Genomic DNA, 23,997 nt, shown 5'->3' on the forward strand with positions numbered 1-23,997 from the left:
ATAGAGTAAACAGGTTCCAGTTGCAGTTAAGGGTGGAGTTGCAGTTAAGAGTAAATGTTTTTTAGCAGCTTACACATACCAAAAGCACAGAGAGAGTAAACAGGTTCCAGTTGCAGTTAAGGGTGAATGTCTTTTAGCAGCTTACACATACCAAAAGCACAAATACACAGAGAGAGTAAACAGGTTCCAGTTGCAGTTAAGGGTGGAGTTGCAGTTAAGGGTGGAGTTGCAGTTAAGGGTGAATGTCTTTTAGCAGCTTACACATACCAAAAGCACAAATACACAGATAGAGTAAACAGGTTCCAGTTGCAGTTAAGGGTGGAGTTGCAGTTAAGAGTGAATGTCTTTTAGCAGCTTACACATACCAAAAGCACAAATACACAGATAGAGTAAACAGGTTCCAGTTGCAGTTAAGGGTGGAGTTGCAGTTAAAGCGGTTGTAAACCCTAAAAAAAAAAAAAACCTGCAAGACAAAGGCATAATGAGCTAGTATGCATCGCATACTAGCCCATTATGTGTAACTTACCTTAGAACGAAGCCCCGACACGGACCCCTGGACATCGCTGCGAGCGCTGCCATGATCCCTCGCCGTCTCTCCCGGGTTCGGCGGCTCCGGCGTGGTGATTGGCTGGAAGAGACGGCTCCGGCTCGATGATTGGACGGAGCCGCGATGACGTCACTCCCGCGCATGCGCGCGGGAGTGATTTTCCGGCAAGCTCCCGGCAAACAAAATTGAAGGTCCCCCCGGACCTTCAGAGCGCATGCGCCGCTCGCGCGAGCGGCTGCATGCACTGCAAATATCTCCTAAACCATGCAGGTTTAGGAGATATTATTTGTACCTACAGGTAAGCCTTATTATAGGCTTACCTGTAGGTAAAAGTGTCAAAAAGCGGGATACTACCGCTTTAAGAGTGAATGTCTTTTAGCAGCTTACACATACCAAAAGCACAAATACACAGATAGAGTAAACAGGTTCCAATTGCAGTTAAGGGTGGAGTTGCAGTTAAGAGTGAATGTCTTTTAGCAGCTTACACATACCTGTGAAGGGACAGAAAAGAGATGATCAGATGATGCAGAGCTTGAAGTGTGTATCACTTGTGGAAAAAATCAAAACCTTAAGGAAACCTTAAGGAAAGATGCCCAGCAATGCCCAGCAATGGGCTACCCTAGCAATGTATTGGTGGACAGTGTTTTTACCCCCTTGCATTGATGATTAGTGTCCTTGCCCCTCTTGGTGGTCAGTGTCCATGCACCTTCACATTGAATAGCCAGTGTCCCCCTTTATGGTCTATATGTCCCCCTGTGTGCCTCCCTTGCTGATCAGTGTTACCCTTTTCATTGGTGATCCATGCAAGCAGTTTTCTTACAGGACTAACAAGTGAAAGGAATGCAGAAGATGCATGAGAATCAGCACCAGAGGAGGAAGGACCCATCACAACAATTACAATCACATCTTTTTTTTTTTTTAAGAAAATTTTTATTTGTATTTCAAAAGTTAACAACTGTGCACAAAACATCATGCAGTTACAGAAACTCAGAAAAATTCAAACAAACGTAACAAAACCATCAGGTGTCTCTGACGTTCCGTAAAGCATTATGAAATAGGTATGTAATAACAGTGAAAAGTGGGTCGTGAGGGGGGGGGGGGAGGGGGGGGTTAGGGTATTCGCAAGGATGCACTAGGGCATCTCCTTCTGGTATCAGATCGTCAGAGGTGCTGCGCCCCCCCATGATGTGGGGAATGGGATTTGAATAGGAATATTGGGAGCAAGAGAGTAGGTAAAGATAGGGGAGGGGGGAAAGAGGGAGGAGGAGTAGGGAGGCAGGAAGAGAGAGATTAGGAGGGCCGAGTGTGCAGAGAGCGAGAAGAGGAGCAGCCTAATAATAAAGCTAAAACATTAAGTATACATCTAAATTATAGACACACATCTAAAATTGTAGACATTGGATGCAAGCTGAGTAGTGACTCTAATATCTGGACAAGACTGGAGCGCTGTTGAGGGGATGATTAGAGGTGGGTGGAATGTGGGGGGGGAAGGATAGCCTCCCAGCTGTGGCATCAGGGGAAGTTCCATTTGGGCTGCGTGGGAGATGAGTAGGGTGTAATTCCATGTACGCAGACCATTTTCTCCAAAACCTATCAGGGACGGTTTTGTTTAGGACCAAGTCCAGGTATTCCCTTTGAAGAAGAGCAGTAAGGTCCGACCTGACTTCTCCCACTCGGGGAGGCGTGGGGGACACCCAATGGCGGAGTAAGACCCTCCTGGATACCATGTAGCAGGTGACTAGCCAGGGTTTGTGTTTACAGAGAATGGTTGCACGTTGTTGAGAGTTCATCCCTGTAACGGTCTTGGGTGTCCCATCCAAGTATCCGAATAAAAGGGGGAGAGGGTCTCTGGAAGGTCGGAGGAATGTGACCCTAAGGGTCATGTGTTCCACTTGGTCCCAAAACTTAGAGATGTGAGGGCATGACCATAGCTTGTGTAGCAGTGTGGGGCGAGGGGACAAACACCAGGAACATGCTTGGTAAGGGGAGTCGAGTCGGGAGGAGGAGAAGGGAGAATAGGCATGGTGCAATATTTTGAGTTGTTGCTCTCTCCAAAAGGCATTGCAGATATAGGTGCAAGTGGTGTTGAATCCAGCTAACAGAAGAGGTTTTGTGGCCTTGAGCGATAAGGCTTTGTCCCAAGAGGAAGAGAGGTAGTCTTTGGCCTTGGTTTCCAATGCAAACTGAAGCGGTCGGTATATCTGTGATAGCTTCAAGGGGGGTTCTAGGTTCAAAGATTCCAGAGGATCAAGGGTAAAACGTCCAAACGGTTTAGAGCAAAGGGAGTTGACAAAGCTATGTAGCTGGTGCACGTAAAGGTATTGAATAGCGGGTATTCCAAAAGAAGATTGGAGGGTAGAGAAGGAAAGTGGAGATCCAGAAACAGGGTCATAGAGTTGGTGAAGGAATTTCAGGCCACGGTGTGCCCAAGTAGAGTAGATCCGTTCCAGGTTGAGGTGGAAGAGAGCAGGATGGCCTCCAATGTGCAGACATCTAGATAAAAACTTTATCTAGTTTCTTGCGTACTTCCTTCCACGCAGCCCCAGTGTCTCTGAGCAGGACATGTTGTCTTAAATGCTCAGGTAAGTCACCCAGCTTGCAATGTAAGATAGCGCTAAGGTTGAATGGTTGTGCAATTTGTGATTCCAGCGAAAAGTTGGAGACAGTGGAGGTGCCATGAATACAGTCTAGACCTACCCTAACGAGACTACACAGATTATATAACCTGATGTCGGGAAGGTTCATGCCGCCTCTGATTCTCGGGGGGTATAATTTGTGCAAGGCAATGCGGGGTTTCTTAGAGGACCATAAAAAGGCAGTGAGGGATTTGTGAAAGGTCGTCAGATCTTTGTGTTTTATCAGAGGGGTAGGGTCTGTATCACATAGAGCAATTTGGGGAAGGAAACCATTTTATATAGGTGACATCTCCCAATGAGGGATATGGGACGCTTGGACCACCCGGATATTTCTTTGGTTATTTTCTGGAGGAGTGAGGTATAATTCAGGTTGTATAGGGCCGATGGGGTCCTGCCAATGTGGATCCCCAGGTATTTAATGTGGGACTTTGCTAACGGGAAAGGGGAGGACTGCTACCATGGAGGTGAGTGCGTGTATTTCAGGGATAAAATCTCACTCTTGGCATAATTTATGCGGAGTCCAGAGCACAATCTAAATCTATCAAATATGGATTTCACCCTTCTCGCATCTTGTGCCGGGTTGGATGAGAATAGCAGTATATCGTCTGCGAACAGTACCGAGCGTAGCTCCATATTGCCAACCTGGACTCCGGATAGATTTGCATGGTTAGCGAGATAGCGGGATAAGGGCTCTAGAGCCAAGTTGAAAAGGAGGGGCGATAGGGGGCAGCCTTGGCGGGTACCCTTGTGGAGGGATATGTTGTCAGACAAGACATTTGAGGTGACCACTTTCGCAGTTGGTGATGCGTACATGGTGGTGATGAGGTGTAAAAACGGGCCCACAAAGCCAAATTTTTGGAGGACTAGGTGTAACCATTGAAAGCTGACGTTGTCAAACGCCTTTTCGGCATCAAGTGTGAGTATGGCGATATCCGAATGCGGGTTAATCTGTTGTTGGGACAAGACGGCTAATACTTTATGAATGTTGGCTGTAGCAGATCGACCTTTGGTAAATCCTGATTGAGAGGGATGGAGGATCGTGGGCATTATGGTTGCTAGTCTGCGGGCTATTATTTTGGAAAGTAGTTTGGCGTCGAGATTGATCAAAGAGATGGGACGGTACGACCCAGGTTCGGACGGGTCCTTACCCGGTTTAGGGATCAATTTTATGTGGGCTTGGGACCCTGTGGGGATGTAGGGTCCACCATCTAAAATAAATTGAAAGAGGGACAATAAAGAGGGAGATAGGGCCTGTGTCATTAATTTAAAAAATTCGGAGGAGAAGCCGTCAGGGCCAGGGGCTTTGCCAGGTGACAAGGAAGAGATGGCTTCAAGGACCTCTGAGATGTCAATGGGTGCATTGAGTTGCGAGAGTTGGGAAGCAGAGATCGTGGGCAGAGATACTTCCCGAAGGAAGGAAGAAGCCTCGGTCTCGTCTATGGGGTCTTTACCATACAGTGAGGCATAGAATCTTTCCATGACCAAATTTATGTCTTTGGGGGACGAGACCAGGGAGCCTGTATGATCCCTCAGTGACTTAATTGGTATGACTGTGTGCGGACCTTTGCAGAGACGTGCAAGGAGTTTGCCCGACTTGTTTCCAAATTTATGAAACTGTAAATCGTGTACCGACTTATGGAATTGTTCCTGAGCCAGTGCCCATTTATCAAAATCTTGCTTAGCTTCCTTCCACTGTGTTACATGTAGGGGTATATGTTGCTGCTGGAGACGAGCGTGCGCAGCCTGGAGCGCCGCACTGGCCTTAAGATAGCCAGCCGTCGCTTTCCTTTTGTATGACGAAGCGAAGGCGATCATACGCCCTCTGAGGACAGCCTTGCCCGTCTCCCACAGCAACACCGGGTCGTCAGCGTGTTGGGCATTATCCGAGAGGAAGGCCTGCCATGTATCCTCCAGTACGCTACGCAGTTCAGCATTATTTGCCAAGTATGAGGGGAAGCGCCAAATTTTATAGGAAGGCTGCGGGGTGGAGATCGAAAGGGTTATCGAAAGGGGGGAGTGATCGGAGATCACCATATCGTGGAATTCAGGGGAGTGCATTATGCGCGGACTCGGGTGATTGCCTAGAAAGTAGTTGATGCGAGAAAAGGAGTTGTGTGGTGAGGAGTAGAAGGAATAAGATCTATCAATGGGATATGTCAGTCGCCAGAGGTCTTGAAGCTGGAGACTGTCAGCAAAGTTAGCAAGGAGGGAAGGGGCGACATCCATCGGGTGGTGTGATTTGGGGATGGGAGTCGACCTATCCATGAGGGGGTCCATCACTGCATTTAGGTCACCCCTCAGTAGAAGAGGTAAGTGGACATGAGGGGCCAGGAGGCCTGTCAACTGCTGGAAAAAGGATACGGACGGGGGGGTGGGGGCCTAGACATTAGCTAAGATCACTGATTCAGAGTGTAGAGTCAGTTGGAGGATCAGCAGTCTACCATCATCATCTGAATGTAACTGTGAAATGTCGATGGTGACCCGCTTGTGGACTAGGATCAGTACACCAGCTTTACCCTTGGGGGATGGAGAACCGTATATCCGACCCACCCATAACTTTTTCATACGATCTATGTCAGACTGGGACAGGTGTGACTCTTGGAGGAGAGCTATGTCGGTGTTTAATCTGCGCAAGTGCCGCAGTATGGCCATGCGTTTATGGGGAGAACGCAAACCCTTCACATTCCACGAGGTTATGCGCAAGTCAAGGTGGGCGCAGCATGAGGATTAGGAGCTTGCACAAAGGTAGTGAAGTAGGAAGTGAAGCGTGGGTCACTCGGACTGGGAGTACAGGGAAAGTGCAGGGAGGCACAGAGACGGCATGAAGGAAGGGGATAACCAGGGGAGACGGGTCGTACCGTTCCCACTCTAGCCAGGCTAGTGGGGGAAGGGACAAGACATACAAAAAGACAAATAAAGCAGTGTAAAGTACCATAAGGAATGCGGACTTCGCTTTTTTCCGTATGGAAACATACCTCCGACAGCGTTACCGAGTAGTGGCTGGGCCCGCTCGCTCTGAGGTGAGATGAGACGTGCTGCAGAGAATAATGCAGATCATTCGCCAGGCGTGGCATCCCGCTGGGGGTGACGGGGAGGCATCAGTACATCGGTAAGGCTGTGGGTAGGGGGATAACAGGTAAAGCATTATAAACAATTTGTACCGTAACATTGGAAAGTAAGCAGAGGTCATCAGATATGCACACAAGTGAGGCGCATCAGAGGGCTAAAAGGAGAGTCAGAAAGCCAGTCAAACAGTGGATCCAGGAGTATAGATTGGGCTTGGTGTAAGCAGTAGGACAGCTCACTGCTACAGAGACAGGCTATCATTGCTTAGCAAGTAAAACAAAAGGGAAAGTCAGCGGCGTCTTTGTGAGGAGTTGGAGGAGAAGCGACCTCTCTTAGGAGATTCCTTGCGGGGACTACGAAGATCTCTATGAGAGGGCGAAGCAGACGATGCCACAGGGGGTAATGTATCCATCGAAAGATTAAGGTGGGTTTGTATGTATTCCGTGGCTTCTTCCGGAAGGGAGAAGGCTTTTGTTTCGCCAAACTGATCCGTGAACCTAAGTGTGGCTGGATATGCTAGGGTAAACTTTAGGCCTTTTTGGAACAAGGCATTACAAGCTGGTTGAAATGCTTTGCGACGACGTGCCACTTCTTGTGAATAGTCCGCGAATAATAACAGCTTATTGCCATCCAGTACCAATGACTTGGCATTCTTGAAGGAGCGGAGTATGGATAGCCTGTCAGCATAGTTCAAGTAGCGGACAATGACAGGTCGTGGGGTCTTACGATCATTGGAGGGCGCTCCCAAGTGGTGTGCTCGTTCAACAGTGCATGGGGCTGGAAGACCAAGAGCTTGGGGGATACGATTGGAGCAAATGTCAGGGAGGTGACCCGCATTAAATGATTCCGGCAGACCAATGACACGTAAATTGTTCCTACGAGACCTGTTCTCAAGGTCATCGATTTTCTCCAGTAAGTACTGCTGGGTTTGTGCAGTCTTAGTTTCATTGGCAAAAGTGGATTGGATCTCCTCTTCCAGGTCGGAGACTCTGGATTCCACCTCCGTTAGTCGTTTGGCTTGGTCACCCAGCTCCTTCCTCAGCTGGGTGATCCCCGCAGTCACCCCCCGTTCCACTGCCTCAGTGATGGTGGGGGTGAGTATGGCAGCCACTGCTCGTGCCATGAGCTGGTACTGAGGGTCAGCGGCTAGTTGCGGCGGGAGAGCTGAGTGCTGTGGATCCGCGCCATCCACTACAGGTGCGGCGGCCATATTGCCTGGGGGCTGGGGAGCGGCCTGGAGCGGCGGATCAGGAGGCAGCACAGCCGGATTGCTGGAGGCTCCATGGACAACGAACCGGTCCATCGATGCAGGGTGATGCGGGGAGACTCACCGGCACTAGATGGGGCGATGAGGGCCGTCAGCGAGCGGTGTAAGCGGGCTTTGTAAGCGGGGTTCGTCGGAGCCGCTGCGCTCACTCCCTCTCCATACGGCGCCGGAACCGAAAGTCTCACAATCACATCTTGAATGTGGCACAAATTTTCTTGATAAATGACCCCAAATGTACTTTGCTTTGACCTGGGTTGCTAAATTCAAGCCATTTCAAAGACTAATCCTTCGCAAACAGGGTTCCTTTGAACTGTTGGGTTCCTATCAAGATTTCTAGGTGTTACTTTAGCTGTGAGCAATGGTGAATTGTTCTTCTACTGACAGTGACCACCAATGCAAGAGGGCAATTTGTACCTAACCATCAATGTAAGGGGTCACTTCTATGCTGCCCTCTAATGTAACACACCACTATTTTTTACTTTAAAATTATTTGTTATATTGAACAGAGGGATGGTAAAAAAATAAAAATGCCCTTGGTGTCAGACTGTCAGGATCGCTGTGACAGAGCCTGATGTGCAGAAATATTTCTCACCTGATAGAGAGCCCAGAATGCTATGCGAAATCCCAGGATGGGGATGCCGACAGGACACCTTAGCGGGACACAGGTTCACCAGAGGTGCAGAGTCTAAGTGCTAGCCAGTATTCACCAGGTCGCGGTCCCCAGGATTCCCCAGACAGGCAAAGAGCAGGTCCAGGTCCAATAGCGGATAAACAGATCAGGGTAAGGCAAAAAACGTAGTCAAGATGAGCTGGGGTCAGGGCAGGCAGCAGGCAATCAAGGTCGAAGGCAAGCCGGGTCAGATGATCAGGAAACAGCAGGGAGATACGGACACAGGAGACAGGAGAGCTGAAGATCACACAGCAGAGACTCAGTGTGGCTGCTGCATTTAAATAGGCCATTTGGCGCCAATGGTAATTGTGCGCGCATGCACATACGCGTTTGTGAAATAAAAGAACGCTACGTGAAAGTGCCTCTGCGTACGCGCATGCGCATTGACGTTCGCCAATTTTCGGCAGGAGGGTTACCAGTGTGCCTGCGCACAACAGTAGACCCCTGACACAGACATGCTAAGTAGGCCAAATTCTTTACTCCTTTGATTCAATTTCTCTTTAACTTAGTTATCATGCTAATATACTAAGAGCTATAGTGCAACCACATAGAGTGTTCATTTTATATTTCCTGTTCTTTTTTGTTTATATAATATGTTCTGTAATGTTCAACAACTTGTAAGAACATTTTGTGATTTTAATTGATTGTAATGCCTCATACGGTACCAAGTAAATCCCGTTGCCCCATCTTCCATTTTTTTTCCAATACTAGGAGCTATAGGTTTAATCTATTTTTTTCCAGGAGTTGTCTTAGACATGAAGCTTATTTCAAGGGTTCCCTGGGGGGGTAAAAGGGTTTAGAAATGCTAGTGTAGAAAATATTTATTTAATTAAAGTGTATGTAAACCCTTACAATAAACATATCTTTTTTTGATCTCTACTGGTCTGTTAAATATACCATTTAATGCATTTGTTTCATAAGTGTAAAAAATACCTATTCATGATATTAGATAGTCAGAGCTATCCGGTATCTTGCCACATTTCCAGAGAAGCAGTGTAATTAGCCTTCCTAGTTGTTATCTCTTTCTGAAGAAAAGGGGTAGATCTGAGTAGTTGAGCTGACACTACTCAGTCCATAAAAATGCTGGGTATTGTTAGTCAGCAACAGAACTTTTGAATGTATTTCTGACACTTCAGCAGTAATCTTACGTTCAGGGTCTTTAAAAGAATACAGTGCAGGAAAATGTGTAGCCTTATGTACACTCCTGTGTTCACAGTTCCGTTTCCAATGGTTTTTACAATAGGATGCTTTAAGGATTGAAAGTGAAGCTAACCCCCACTCTTTAGGAGTATAGAGAACATGAAGGTCCTTTTCCCAAGTAAGCATACTTGTGGTTTTATTGGGCTTGGAGCAGGATTGTAAATAGGTGTAAAACCACAAGATGCCTTTCGATTTTACTAGTCGTGAGGTCAGGTAGTGCCGTACTTCAGATGGCAAGGTGCAGGTATTATCAGGGTGTCCAGCATGATAGTATTTAAGTTTGGCAGTTGTGTAGTAGTGGTACCGGCTAACATGTGTGAGGTAGAGTTGGTAGGAGTTGTTTTTAGGGTTGATTCCTGGGGGAAATTTTAAGGATGGAATAAGGAATTCATACACAGCTAGGGAAAGCTCTGCACGGTGAGTAGGGATGTGACACTGGAGGCAGAAGGAGACAATCCCCTAGGCCTCCAGGGTAGCATCTATGGATGGAAAACGGGAATAATACACCGGTCTATTTAGGGTGGTGGCCATCAGTTAGGAAGGAAGATCCCTACCCAGAAGGATCGCCTTTTCAATAGAAACCCATAGCTTGTCCGTACAGGGTTCGAACCAAGCTTGTAACTGATCCAGGAGGGCTGCATAGTAGTAATTACTCAAATTGGGAAGACCAGGGCCCCCCATTGTCTTAGATCCAAGTAGCACTGAAAATGATAGCTTGGCCATCCTTCCCTTCCACAGGAGGTGTTGGAGCATGCTGTTCAGTGATTCAAAGTAAGGCATTGGGATATGGACTGGCACCGTGCAAAAATAATAAAGACGTTTTTGCAGAATTTGCAGCTACTTTTCCTAGCCAGCTAAGTTCGCGGCTGGCAATATGTTCTAAATCTAGTTTGATCATATTTAAAAGAGTAAGATAGTTCTGCTTAAATGTGTCTTTTGATGGGAAAGTGAGGGTGATCCCGAGGTACGATAGTGTTTTTTTAACCCAATTAAAAGGAAACATGGCTCTCAGCGAACGCAAGGTAGAGGTGGGTACGTGCATAGGTAGACAGGAAGATTTGGATACGTTAAGTTTATAATAGGAGATGCGCCCCGAAGGCTTCTAAGAGCTCCGATGCAAATTTGAGGGAAGTGGCTGGGGAAGTAAAAGTGAGGACCACGTCATCAGCGAACAACCCCAACCTATGTACTTTATCACCCACTGTAATTCCCTTATTATTTTTATGTTGTCTGATGGCCTCCGCCAGGGGCTCCATCATCAACATAAAGATGATGGGAGAAAGCGGACACCCCTGGCGCGTGCCATTTGTAATGTGGAATTTCGTTGACATTGCCGCCGAGGTATAAATGTAAGCTGAAGGGGTCGTGTATAGAGCTGTGATCGCTGATAAAATAGGGCCAGCAAAACCAAACCGTTGAAGGGTAGCCCTTAAATAACCCCAGTGTATACGGTCTAAAGCATTTTCGGCGTCAAACGTCAAAAAGGCTGTAGGTGTCCTTCTCTGTTCAGCTATTTTGAGTAGGTTAAGCATTCTACGAGTGCCATCAGGGGCCTGAGGGCCCTTCACAAAGCCAGCCTGGTCCGGGTTGATTAAATTGGGAGTGATAGGGGCTAACCTGTTGTCAAGAATTTTCGAATAAATTTTAATGTCGTTATTGAGCAACGAGATGGGGCGGAAATTGGAAGGAGTATCCGGCTTCTTACCCGGTTTTGGTAGGGCTACTATGACCGCTTCTAGCATCTCTTCAGGAAATGGCGTGGAAGAAAGAACTTTGTTAAACATAGGGAGCATGTGTGGGACCAAGATATTTTCAAATGTTTTATAATACTCAGCTGAAAAGCCATCTGTCCCTGGGGATTTGTGTGCGGGCAATGAACGGTTCACCGCGGACATTTCTGCCGCGGCAATCGGTTCGTTCAACCCGCACAGAACCTCTGCTGAAAGAGCTGGGAGGTTCAGAGGTCTCAAAAACTCTGTAATGGAGTCGTCTGTGGGCTGGGCAGTATCAGGGTCTGTATGCAGGTTGTAAAGGTTATTGTAATATTTACTAAACGCATTTGCAATATCATTTGGGTGATAAACAGTTTGTTCGTGGAGGGGTCTTTGATATTAGCCAGTCTGGTGCTCACTTGCTTTTTGCGTAGGTAATTGGCCAAGAATTTCCCTGCCTTATTCCCTTGTGAATAATAAGTAGCCTGTGTTTTCTTAAGGTGGAGTTGGTGTTCGTCTATTAAGTGCATTCTGAGGTTATGTCTACACTGCAGTAATTCCGACGTATTTGCAGGTATAGGGTCTGCTTTATGTTGTCGTTCTAAGTCTTTAAGTGTCGTCAACAATGCATTGAGGGTTTGGAGCTTACGTATTTTTTCCCTAGCAGCCATTTGCAGTTGTAGCCCACGACTGAAGGCCTTGTGGGCGTTCCACAGGGAGAACACATCAGTGTCAGGTAAGTCATTCAGGGAGAAATAATCCACCAGGTGACGATGCAGGCAATCTCTCAGATCAGGTTTGGAATCCCCTCTTCCTTTCTATGAACATCATGTTGTAACATAACGGTCCACACAGCTTTAACACATGCCTAAAACCTGTAATATTTAGGATTTGTGTATAATCAATGTAGGCCTTGAAGCTGCCAAGAGAGGCCCTTTCCCTGCTTTATGTTCATTTTTTTTTTATCATGGGTACCTGTTCCCCATGGCATTGCTCAGCTTCCTTTGCCTTTTTACTCAAAATTTATAGAGTTAGTACTGCAATACACAAAGGTGTAGTGAAGTAGCCCTACAGCCTACATATATTTTCAAATGTATGCAAACTAAACCCCTGATTTTAACATGAACTGTCAGACAGGAGAATTTGGTTTGTTGCTGGTTGGATGGCAAGTGAAATGGGAATTTTTCTTTGTTGTCTTTTGGGCATCTCCCTTCCATGTGCTCCTTGCTGCAAAGGCCACTTATAGGTTGGGGTAGTTGCCATGTGTGTGTTCCTTTGTGTTTATAAAAGGAATCATGACATGTCTGTCATTTAGGAGCAATATTTTCTAATGTTATTCTTGAGGGTGTACATTCTACAGCTGCAATACTTTTCATGAAGTTATAAGGCAACCTCCCACACCACATGTTCCCAGCTGAACGGTGTTTAAAAGAAAAAAAAAAAAAACAATTTTGCTTTGGTACATATCCCCCATGCAAAAAGCATGTAAATTGGCCTTAAAAAAAGGCCAGATCAAACTTCATCATTCACCTACCATAGACTTCAGTGGCTTTCATCCCTATGTTCAGGGTTTGTATTTTTTTTTCAGTGTTTGGTGAATGTCCGGTGAACTGAATTTTACTCAGTTTGCTCATCACTACTTCTGAGCGTTAGGAAGAATAAAATATTGAAATATCTACAAAAGCACAACATGTGGGACAAATACACCGGCTTCCTGTGAGCTAGAAAATTAATTACTTATGTAATCGATCTTTGAAGAGTAATCTGTGAAAAGGTGAATGTTAAATATCTATTAAACATGTACTTGAAAAGCTAACAGGGTGGTCAAGGATACAGTATGTATTAATTAACCACTGGGGACGATATAATTGATGTAGTGATACTATTAATGTCACTGAGATCTTAATTACTGTGTTTTCATTCAAGAAAGAGACAAAAAGGTCTGCTGAATGTTTGAATGCTGAGATTAGACCTGCTTGCCATTAATAAAGACATGAATGTAACTTAGTTTCTAAGGCAAAATGAATATCCTGACACTTCAGATAATGTTGAATCTTGGTAAGATAAAAAATAAAGCACTAATTAAGGATATTTTTATTTTAAATGAAATGTAAGGAATAAATAAAACAGTATTGTTTTTAACATGTTATTTTCAATCAAGCATTGCTTTCCAAAATGTATTTAATGTTGTCAAGCCTTTGGAACACATTTAGTAGGTGTGTCAAAATGGAAAGCAATTTTTTAGTTTGATATAAGTCAATTGCTTTTAGTTATACAATAATTTCTGGACGAACATGTACATAAAAACAGATTATTCTTGTACAGGCACACTCTCTCCCATCTTGCCAGGGAGGAGGATGGGTAAGAGGAGGTAAAGAAGAAAGAGAATAGAAAAAGGGAGTAAGGGTGTCTAAAGAAGGGTAAAGCCTAGTATCCACTAGTAGTTTTTTTTTTGCTCAACCCTGCAGGGTTTACCGAAAAATATGGGGGTTTTGGGAGGTGTTGGTATGGGGCGCTACCACCTTGCACAGCGAATTACTTCGTTGTATGTGATCCAAAGATGAAAGTGCACAGTGCTTGTTGGTGAACAGGTGTTGTGCAAATATTAAATGTGCAATACAGTGCAGATATAAGATTAAAATTATAAAAACGGTAGTAATCGTGTATCAATTGGATTGTACCGTGTATGTATCACTCATCGGATATAAACAATCATATAGTGACCAGTGCAAAAAAGTGCTAAGTGCAATTTAGGTGATTTAAACAATAAATACTTTATTGTGGCCTCCTTTGAAAGAGGAAACTGACATCCGTGGTGAATATTACAAAACACTATGCAGTGTAAAGTGAGAGAGTAAAAACGCCTGTTGCGCGTGTTAGGAGTGAGAAGTGCTAATACCGTGGGTAAAGCACTTACCAAAAAGTCCTCTCCCTTCTCACTCTAATATACTGTGTCTCCCTTCTCCTGATGCCTGTGAGAGCTGGTTGTTCCGTACATACAGTTGCGCTTGCATCTAGGGAGTCAGTATACAAAAGACCAAGAGAGCTTCCATTGCGTAGTATAGTACAATATTGAGGGAAGAAATTAGCATCGACTCACTGTTAGGAAGTTCACCGTCAGCTTGTTTGGTGTGTCTCCAGTGTTCGGCCGCGCGGTACTTCCGCGTTCCACCGGCCGGAGCCACCTAACCAGAAGTGACGTATGACGCTGCTTTGCCGCTCTACGCGTTTCGTCACTGCGACGTCATCTGGACCGCCCCAGATGACGTCGCAGTGACGAAATGCGTAGAGCGGCAAAGCAGCGTCATACGTCACTTCCGGTTAGGTGGCTCCGGCCGGTGGAACGCGGAAGTACCGCGCGGCCGAACACTGGAGACACACCAAACAAGCTGACGGTGAACTTCCTAACAGTGAGTCGATGCTAATTTCTTTCCTCAATATTGTACTATACTACGCAATGGAAGCTCTCTTGGTCTTTTGTATACTGACTCCCTAGATGCAAGCGCAACTGTATGTACGGAACAACCAGCTCTCACAGGCATCAGGAGAAGGGAGACACAGTATATTAGAGTGAGAAGGGAGAGGACTTTTTGGTAAGTGCTTTACCCACGGTATTAGCACTTCTCACTCCTAACACGCGCAACAGGCGTTTTTACTCTCTCACTTTACACTGCATAGTGTTTTGTAATATTCACCACGGATGTCAGTTTCCTCTTTCAAAGGAGGCCACAATAAAGTATTTATTGTTCAAATCACCTAAATTGCACTTAGCACTTTTTTGCACTGGTCACTATATGATTGTTTACATCCGATGAGTGATACATACACGGTACAATCCAATTGATACACGATTACTACCGTTTTTATAATTTTAATCTTATATCTGCACTGTATTGCACATTTAATATTTGCACAACACATGTTCACCAACAAGCACTGTGCACTTTCATCTTTGGATCACATACAACGAAGTAATTCGCTGTGCAAGGTGGTAGCGCCCCATACCAACACCTCCCAAAACCCCCACATTTTTTTACCCTTGTGGTAAGTTGGAGGCAGCATAACCATCTGATCCCCACACTCTGCATTTAAAACTGTTGGTTCGGTGCTTGTGTTGCTATCCATAGCGCGGGTGCACCCCAAACCTCTTTTTTACCGAAAAATAACTGACAGTTTAGGAGGAGCCGCTGTACTTGCTATCCAACGTTAGTACAGTAATCTCCCCTGCTGTTCTATTGCATCAGCCAGAACACTCTATGAACACTCTATTTAGCATGCTCAGCTGAGTGCTGATCGAGAGCTGATCAGCAGGCCTTTTTTGACCATGCCCCTACGACAGAAGCAGGCCAAACAGTTGGTTCTGTCAGACCAACTGTAGTACACACGGTCCGATGCCGCCCGACATTCGGCCAATGTGTACTAGACTTAAAAAGAGAAGTGGGTGGAGGGAAGGATATGTCTTCTTTACTCAAAATTAGATATATTCAAACATAAGAACAGTTGTTTACTTGAGTAACCCACCCCTTGGGGCACATCTAGAATATGTAAAAAAGGGGATCTTGTCCCATCCTGTAAGACCACCAGCAAGTTCAAAGGGACAGAAAATTATATAATTGGTTTCTTGTATGTAATTGCTCTGTGAGCTTTTGAGGGTTTGGATGCAAGTGGGCCAACATGGAGCTGGGAGGGGCCAGATTTCCCTCTGTGAATGAATTAAGGGGACCAAATCTAATAGCTTGAGCTGGAAAGGGTGTAGCAGTGTTCAGAGGGTTCATTCAGAATTTTTAGTGTTAATATGTGGTCACACCCCTTTAAGCACCTGATAGTTTAAATAAATATTCAAGGTTTTGGGATTAGAGCACAGGTATATCTTTTCTCTGTTGTAACGCAGGTCAGTGACCAGACTTGAACCTAGTAGCTCTCCACCCCACCTTGGGTCTTTTTGCCCCAGGTTGGCATGGCGCCCACCGTAGCATCTGCAGTGGTAAAGCAGTGTAGGACTGGCCATTAGACGGATTACTTTGACAGAGTTGGCTAGCTTAAAAATGTATTGCAAGATGTGTGAACTAAAAATCCCTGTTTTTCATTGCAAAGTTTGCTGGAAAGGGTGTATAGCAGTGTGCAGAGGGTTCATTCAGAATCCTGTGTTAAGGACACAGCGGCCGGCTACCTGGCCTGCTCCTTAACAACCAGCTTATGTCCTGTGTCTACCGACTTTAACAATTTGCATCTGAACCACACGTAAAATTACATCTGAACTACTGAACAGCTGCTTAGGGAATTTACAGTGAAAACAGAGGGGGGAATTTGCACCGGACATGTGTGAACCTAGCCTAACTCTTATCAATTAAACTTTAACCTTAAAAGTGGCTGGTAGATACATTTAAGTCACCCTGCTAGTGGATTTGGTTCCCAAGACCCTGTTAGTAAGTTTTAGCCGTCATCCCTGGAAAATTGGTATAGGTTGTTTTGGTACCTCAGGCCAGTGGTTTGGGACTTTAAGGGCTAGTATAGAGTCGAGTTTAATAAAAGTAAATTTTATTCAAAAAAAAGTTTTCAAAGAAATAAAAAGGTACAATACATGTATTAATTATCACATCAAGTGAGGGTTAGAGACCCATTGGTGTTTGGTGAAAAGTAGGAAAAAGAGAGGGTGACATGTGTGATGGGTGACAATTGGTATTCCCCCTATTATCTTCACGCTTGCATGGCGTGGAGTCTGTAGGGGGAGATATCCTTTGTTCCTACGCGTTTCAGCTTACGCCTTTTTCAAGGAATTTTTTGTCACCGTATCTGTAAGTATATAGTATATATATATAGTTAGAGTATTGCGCTGCCTATGGAAAAATCTTTTCCTGGTAGCCAATAAAAATACATACTTTGAGGGGGAGGGTTGCTGCCATGGAAGGCTTTATCCTTGGTCCTTGTTTCTCCACACAGAAATTAGGGGTGGGCACCGGGCTCTGGAGTATAAATTGTAGGTGGATTGATTCATGTGTATATGTATATACAATAGTGAAATATTAGCAGATTGAGGTACTTACAACTGATATAGTTCTCAGAAGTACCAACCGTGAGATGGTCCTCCGTCTTGATCCTAATATTTCTATTAGGGCACAAAGGGGAAGTTCATTTAGAGGGGGGTCATCTCTTTTGTATGGATAAAATGGTAAGTAAAGCCTAATATTGACTTACTTGATATAAGAACAATCTGGGTGTAGTACTTCGTTAGGCCACCGGGTGGTGTTCACCTAAGTATGTACCTAGTAAGGAAATAATGCTTTTACTTTTATGTGGTCATAAGGAAGGAAACCATCAATGCATGTTTTGCATTGTGGTTTACTTACAGTTGTTGTTAGTAGACAGTGTCCTTGTGGGGTTTGGTGCAGCAGAGCGGCAGCGTCCAGGCGTCCTCTCATTCCCTCGGCTGGAGGGAAGTGGCGCCCTGAAAAATTCCCGGCCTTTATATAGTCCCCGCGCATGCGCAGTAAAGCGCATGACGTAATTGGCTTGTAGGTGCTATGCGCACGCAGCCTGTCAGCCCTGCGGGGATAATACAGTCCGCGGCCGCCGACACAGAAAGGGGCAGAGGTCCTTTTGTGGATCATATGGTTAAGATGTAATTGCCATCCGCTCGTTTTGTCCCTGGTTTAAGGAAGAACCAGGGACGCCTGTGCCGGGTGTGGGCAAAATAAAGGAGCAAGGATTAGAGTTTCCAGGCAGGTTGAGGAGATAGTATGTGGTCGTGTTCTCTATGGAATTTATAGGACATTAAAGAGTACATACATATATATATAGAGTAATGAATTATAGTTTAAACAGCAATTTCAATAGATACAAGCATGGAGTTGGGATATCGTGGTGGTTAGGATGACATGGGTGGGAGTTTCCCGGATTGCGGGTATTTAGCAAATCGTCCAAGAAAATGGAATAGGAATTGGAAAATAAATAATTAAATAAAAAATCTACAAAAATTGAAGAAAAAATAGAAATTATTAATAAAAGGAGGAAAATAAAAATACAAAATAGAAAATGAGAAAATATAGAAAAAAATTATATATATGAAAAAATAAATAAATATAAAAATAAAAAAATAAAAATAAAAATAAATATAAAATAGGAAATAATAGATAATATGGAGTACAAAAAAAATGAAAATTATGAAAAAGTAAATAAGGGAAGATAAATAAAAAATGGGATATAGTGGTACTGATAGTTGAGTGTGGGTTATGAGTATATTAGTATACTAATGTATTGAAATTAAGTAAATCGGGGGGAAAAAATAAATAATAAGATAAGGGGATTGTATTTCCTACGGCTTTTGTTGGAAGAGATTCAGTCTGTTTTGCCCGAGATAAATCCTTCTAAGAATGGGCTATAGCTCGCATTCTCATTTAGTCCTGGTGGCTGTGTAGCGTTTAGTTTTTTGATCCAGCGCATTTCTATCTGGAGTAGCAGTTTGTTCCAGTCCCCACCACGGGGGGGATATGGATTCTGTCTAGGATAGAGAAGTTGACTCTGGGCATTTTGTATTTGTGATTGTCACCCATACCATCTCCTCGTATAAGGTACCATTTATTACAATGTGGTCAACAAATCATTTCGAATATTTATTATTTGCTTATGTATAGATATATAAAGTAATTTCTTTACCCCAATAATTATTGTTGATTTTGTTTGATTGATATAAGGCATTTAGATTGAATTACTGTCAACTTGTACCACATCCTATAGAACACCATAGAAAATTAAGAAAATTAATATTGGGACTATAAGGGTGCTTGCCCTTAATAATATCACAACTTAATTGTAAATTTAAAAACTTTTATCATGTCCATAAAAATGTTAAAATTTGAAAGATACATAAAAATTCTGTCAATTGCTTAACCACTTACCGCATATCAACGTACCGGTACGTCGGGTAACTTTGCGGGGTTATACCGGGATGATGCCTCTAGCTAGACGCATCATCCCAGTACCGTGGTTTGAAGCCGACGGTCGGCTTTCCATCGGTAACGACCGATGCGGCTCGGGAGCTGCTCGATCGTTACCCGGGTGAGCGGGAGGGGACGTCCCCCCCTCCCGCCTCCTTCCGTGGCTTTGCTCGGGGCTCCCGTCCCACCGGGAGCCCCGAGCACCCAGCCGACACGTCCGCCAGCTGGATGGAGTCCCGATGAATGCCGGAAATGGCATCGATATGGGTCTCCGCCTCCGTAACCCGGAGGCGGTGTCCATGACGTCACTTCCGAGTTACTGTGCTGCAAAAAGGCGGCAGATTTTAAAAAACGGCTGTATGCAAAAATGCTGTTTTCGGCGTTTTGCATACAGGGAAGTGTAGTGGAGGGGTCTAGGGTCTTTTAGACCCTCGATCCCTCCATTAAGTGTACCTGTCACTACATATTGGTGTCACAAGGGATGTTTACATTGCTTGTGACAGCAAAAAAAGTGATCAGATTTTTTTTTTTTTTAAAACCTGTAATAAAGTTAAAAAAAAAGAAAAAATAAATAGGAAAAAAAAAAAAATGTAGCCGCCCCCGTCACCGTTAGCTCGCGCACAAAAAAAAACGTATACGCAAGTCGAGCCGTGAATGAAATCGCTGTTCAAACCACACATGTGAGGTATCACCACGATCGCCAGAGCGTGAGCAATAATTTAAAAAAAAAGAGCTACACTCTAACTCTAAACTGGTAACTGTTAAATAAATTTAAAGGGTCACAGATTGAGATCTCTATTGACCATAGTTTGTCGCCATCCCACGGGGGGGGGGGGGGCGCAATTTTAAACCGTAACATGTTGGGTATCTATTTACTCGGCGTGACATCATCTTTCACAATATACAAAAAAATGGGCTAACTTTACTGTTTAGTATTTTTTAAATACAGTGAAATGTGATTTTTCTAATTTTTTCCAAAAAAATGGTGTTTTAAAGACCGCTGCGCAAATACCGCGTGACAAAAAATGTTGCAATGACCGACATTATATTCTCCAGAGTCTTTGCTAAAAAAATATATATAATGTTTGGGGGTTCTAAGTAGTTTTCTAGGAAAAAATACTGGTTTTAACTTGTAAACAAAAAGTGTCCGAAATAGGGCTGGGGCTTAAGTGGTTAAAGACAGATGATATACATCAAAGATATAGATCATACCTCTGGGTACCAACTCCAGTGTATTACAAGAACTTCACTCATATGGTGCAACCAGGTTATGTATAGGTCAATTGTTGAGAGTGGTTCAGTTCAACGTGTTTCAATAATTACACTTCCTCTGGAAACCAGAGGTATTAGAAAAAAGGGTCTGCAAAGATTTTTTACAGTAATTGATCAACATAAATTGTGATAAGAAAAGTTGAAAAAATAGATGTTATTGAGGGTTTCTTGCATATAAACGAATCCTACCATTGGGAAAGGGGCACAGGAAGGGGAAAGTGGACAAAATCAAGCAGGCAGAGCGAGACCAATACCAAGGGAAATTGTACTGTTGCTTCCCCTAGCACTACAGGGCAGTCAATAATATCCATAAAAATTATATTAACCACTTTACCACCGGAGGATTTTGCTGTCTTCCGTCCAGGCCACTTTTTGCGATTCGGCGCTGTGCGAATTCAACTGACAATTGCGCGGTCGTGCGACGCCGTACCCAAACGAAATTTACGTCCTTTTTTTCCCACAAACAGAGCTTTCTTTTGGTGGTATTTGATCACCTGTGCGATTTTTACTTTTTGCGCTATAAACAAAAAATAGCGTTTATTTTGAAAAAATAACTATATTTTTAACATTTTTTTATATGAAATTCCCCCCAAAAAAGATGTAAAAACCAATTTTTTAAAAAATTTTTGGCCAATTTGTTTTCTGCTACCTATGTTTGGTAAAAAAAATCACAATAAGCGTATTTTGATTGGTTTGCGCAAAAGTTATTGCGTTTACTAACAAAGGGAAAGATTTCTGTCATTTTTGGTGTTTTTTTTTTTAACGCGTAATGGCGGCGATCTGCGATTTTTTTTGTGGGACTGCGACATTGCGGCGGACAGATCGGACCCTTGACTGACATTTTTGACACTTTTGGGGGTACCAGTGACATTACTGCAGTAATCAGTGCTATATATATGCACTGTTACTGTAAAAATGACACTGGCAGGGAAGGGGTTAATTTTATTGGAGAGGGAGGGGTTAATGTATGCCTGGTGCTTACTGACGTGTAGGGGGGGAGGTGACTGAGTGAGTCATGGACAGATCGGATGTCCAGCTATGCTGAACAGTCCGATCTGTCACTCCCTGTCACTATGGAGATCCGTCCGCTTGTGTTTACACAGGCGGGCGGATCTCCACACTAGATCCCCGGCGATCGGGACAGAGCAGCGGCGATCGCCGATGCTCCTCCCCTGGCCCGACTCCCGCTGTGAATGAAAACAGCGGGAGCGAGCCTCCGGCGGCGCGCAAGCGCCGCCCAGAAGGGGGAGTGTCTGACGACGTTAATACTACGTCGTCAGACGATAACGAACCACTCTGCCGCAGTAGTATTACCGCGAGCAGACGTAAAGTGGTTAAATTTATACAAAACTAAGTACAAAAAAAATGTGGGTGGAGGAGACTTTTTAGACACTGTCACTGCTTGCTCCTCTGCATGCTGGGCTATATTCAGCCATGCCACTGGGTGGTCCTTCTGCCTACTAGATGAAGCACATCCGGGATCTCTGTGGATACAGTTGGGACTCCCTACTCTCCCCCTGGGCTGGCATGGAGATGTGTGGAGTGGTGTGTTTTTACATTTTACAATTTTCTATTCAGCTATTCTATTCTATTATGCTATTTTTCTAGATACCATATGTATCATCTATCCACCTTCTCTATCCATCAGAGGAAGAGCAAGTCTCGAAACACAGTGGAAACGTAGACATTATATTTGTGATATCAGTGGGCAATATGTTTGTTATGTATGACAGTAGAATGTAGTTATGGGTAGGGTTGAGCGGACACCTAGATGTCCGTGTTCGACGGGTTCGGCCGAACTTTAAAAAAAAGTCCGGGTCCGTGTCCCGGACTTTTACCGAACTTTTCCCGGACACCGAACCCCATTGAAGTCAATGGGGACCCGAACTTTAAGGCACTAAAATGGCTCTAAAACACCAATGGAAAGGGCTAGAGTGCTGCAAATGTCAGCAAAACGTAGTTAAGAGCATGGCAAGTGCTCTGCAAACAAATGTGGATAGGGAAATAACTTAAAACAACAAAAAAAAACAGAAAAATAAAACAATGTTCTTCATCTCTGAAGGACGAGGCCCATATGGAGTAGGAGGGAGGTTGAGGTGGTGGTGGATGTGGCGGTGTCATAGGCGTGCGCACAGGGTGTGCCGGGTGTACCTGGGCACACCCTAATCACCTAGGGCACATAGCATTATCGCTCTGTTTGCCAGTGAGGAGATGGGAAAGATCTCCCTCGGACCTGCTCTGCTCTATTTCTCTTTGCCAGCAGGGAGAGTAATGTATCGGGGCCATGTACATGTAGGCAAACACATGCATGTGTATTTCAACTTTGGGGTGCACACCCTAATGCAATAGGCTGCGCACACCTATGGGCGGTGTAGGTAGAAGCGGCGGTGGAGGAGGACCAGGGCCGGATTAAGAGCATCATGGTCTTGATGCTGAGGATTTTGAAGGGCCTTAAGGGCCGTGCCTTGGCATGCACCCAGAGGAGGAAGGGTGCAGCCATGCATGCCTAATTCAACATGGGATGCTGTCTCTGAAGCCCATAAACACATCCATGCATCGGCAACTGTCCCTCCTTGTCAGGCCTTTGCGCTGTGTGGGGAGGTTCTGAGGGTGCTGCCTGGGGAAGCGAGCATAGAAGCCAGACTTCTGTGTTTACAAGTGACAGAAGAGCGGTCACAGTGAATATGGCCAACCCGGGGCCTATATAAAAGATAGGGGCCTGGAGCTGCAGCTCCAATAGCCCCTACGTTAATCTGGCCCTGAGGAGGAGGACGAGGTAGCCAACACTGCTTCTTTTCACAAATTTTATATGAGGGTACACCCCAAAAGAGTGAGAAAGAGCAAAAATGGAACAATGGGTGGGTAAGGTCGGTATCCATTGCTATTCTGCACAAGGTAAGGAAAAGTCCCGTGGGATCCATGCCTGGTTCATTTTAATGAACGTGAGCTTGTCCACATTGTCTCTAGACAGGCGGCTGCGCTTGTCTGTTATAACGCCCCCAGCCGTGCTAAATACCCGTTCAGATAATACACTGGCTGCAGGGCACGCCAGCACCTCCAAGGCGTAAAGGGCAAGCTCAGGCCATGTGCCCAATTTGGAGACCCAGAAGTTGAAGGGGGCAGACCCCTCATTCACTACATGTAGGCGTGTGCACACATACTGCTCCACCATGTTGGTAAAATGCTGCCTCCTGCTAAGACGTTCCATCTGAGCTGCTGGTGCTGCTGTTTGTTGTGGCGTGCTGACAAAGCTTTTCCACATTTCGGCCATGCTAACCCTGCCTTCTGAGGTGCTGGCGGTGCCCTGGTTGCGTTGGCGACCTCCTCCTCCTCCTCCTCCTCCTCTGCCTTGTGCTTCCACTGTGGCCCCGCTGTCAGATGGGAATGCCAGCAGCATCGCATCTACCAGCGTGCGCTTGTACTCGCGCATCTTGCGATCGCGCTCCAGTGAGTGAATTAAGGACGGTACGTTGTCCTTGTAACGGGGATCTAGCAGCGTGGCCACCCAGTAATCAGCACAAGTTAGAATGTGGGCAACTCGGCAGTCGTTGTGGAGACACTGCAGCATGCAATCGCTCATGTGTGCCAGGCTGCCCAGAGGCGACGAAAGGCTGTCCTCTGTGGGAGGTGTATCGTCCGTGTCCTCTGTATCCCCCCAGCCACGCACCAGTGATGGCCATGAGCTGGCCTGGG

This window comes from Pelophylax lessonae, assembly GCF_965119305.1.
Source record: "Pelophylax lessonae genome assembly, chromosome: 1".
NCBI lineage: Eukaryota > Metazoa > Chordata > Amphibia > Anura > Ranidae > Pelophylax > Pelophylax lessonae.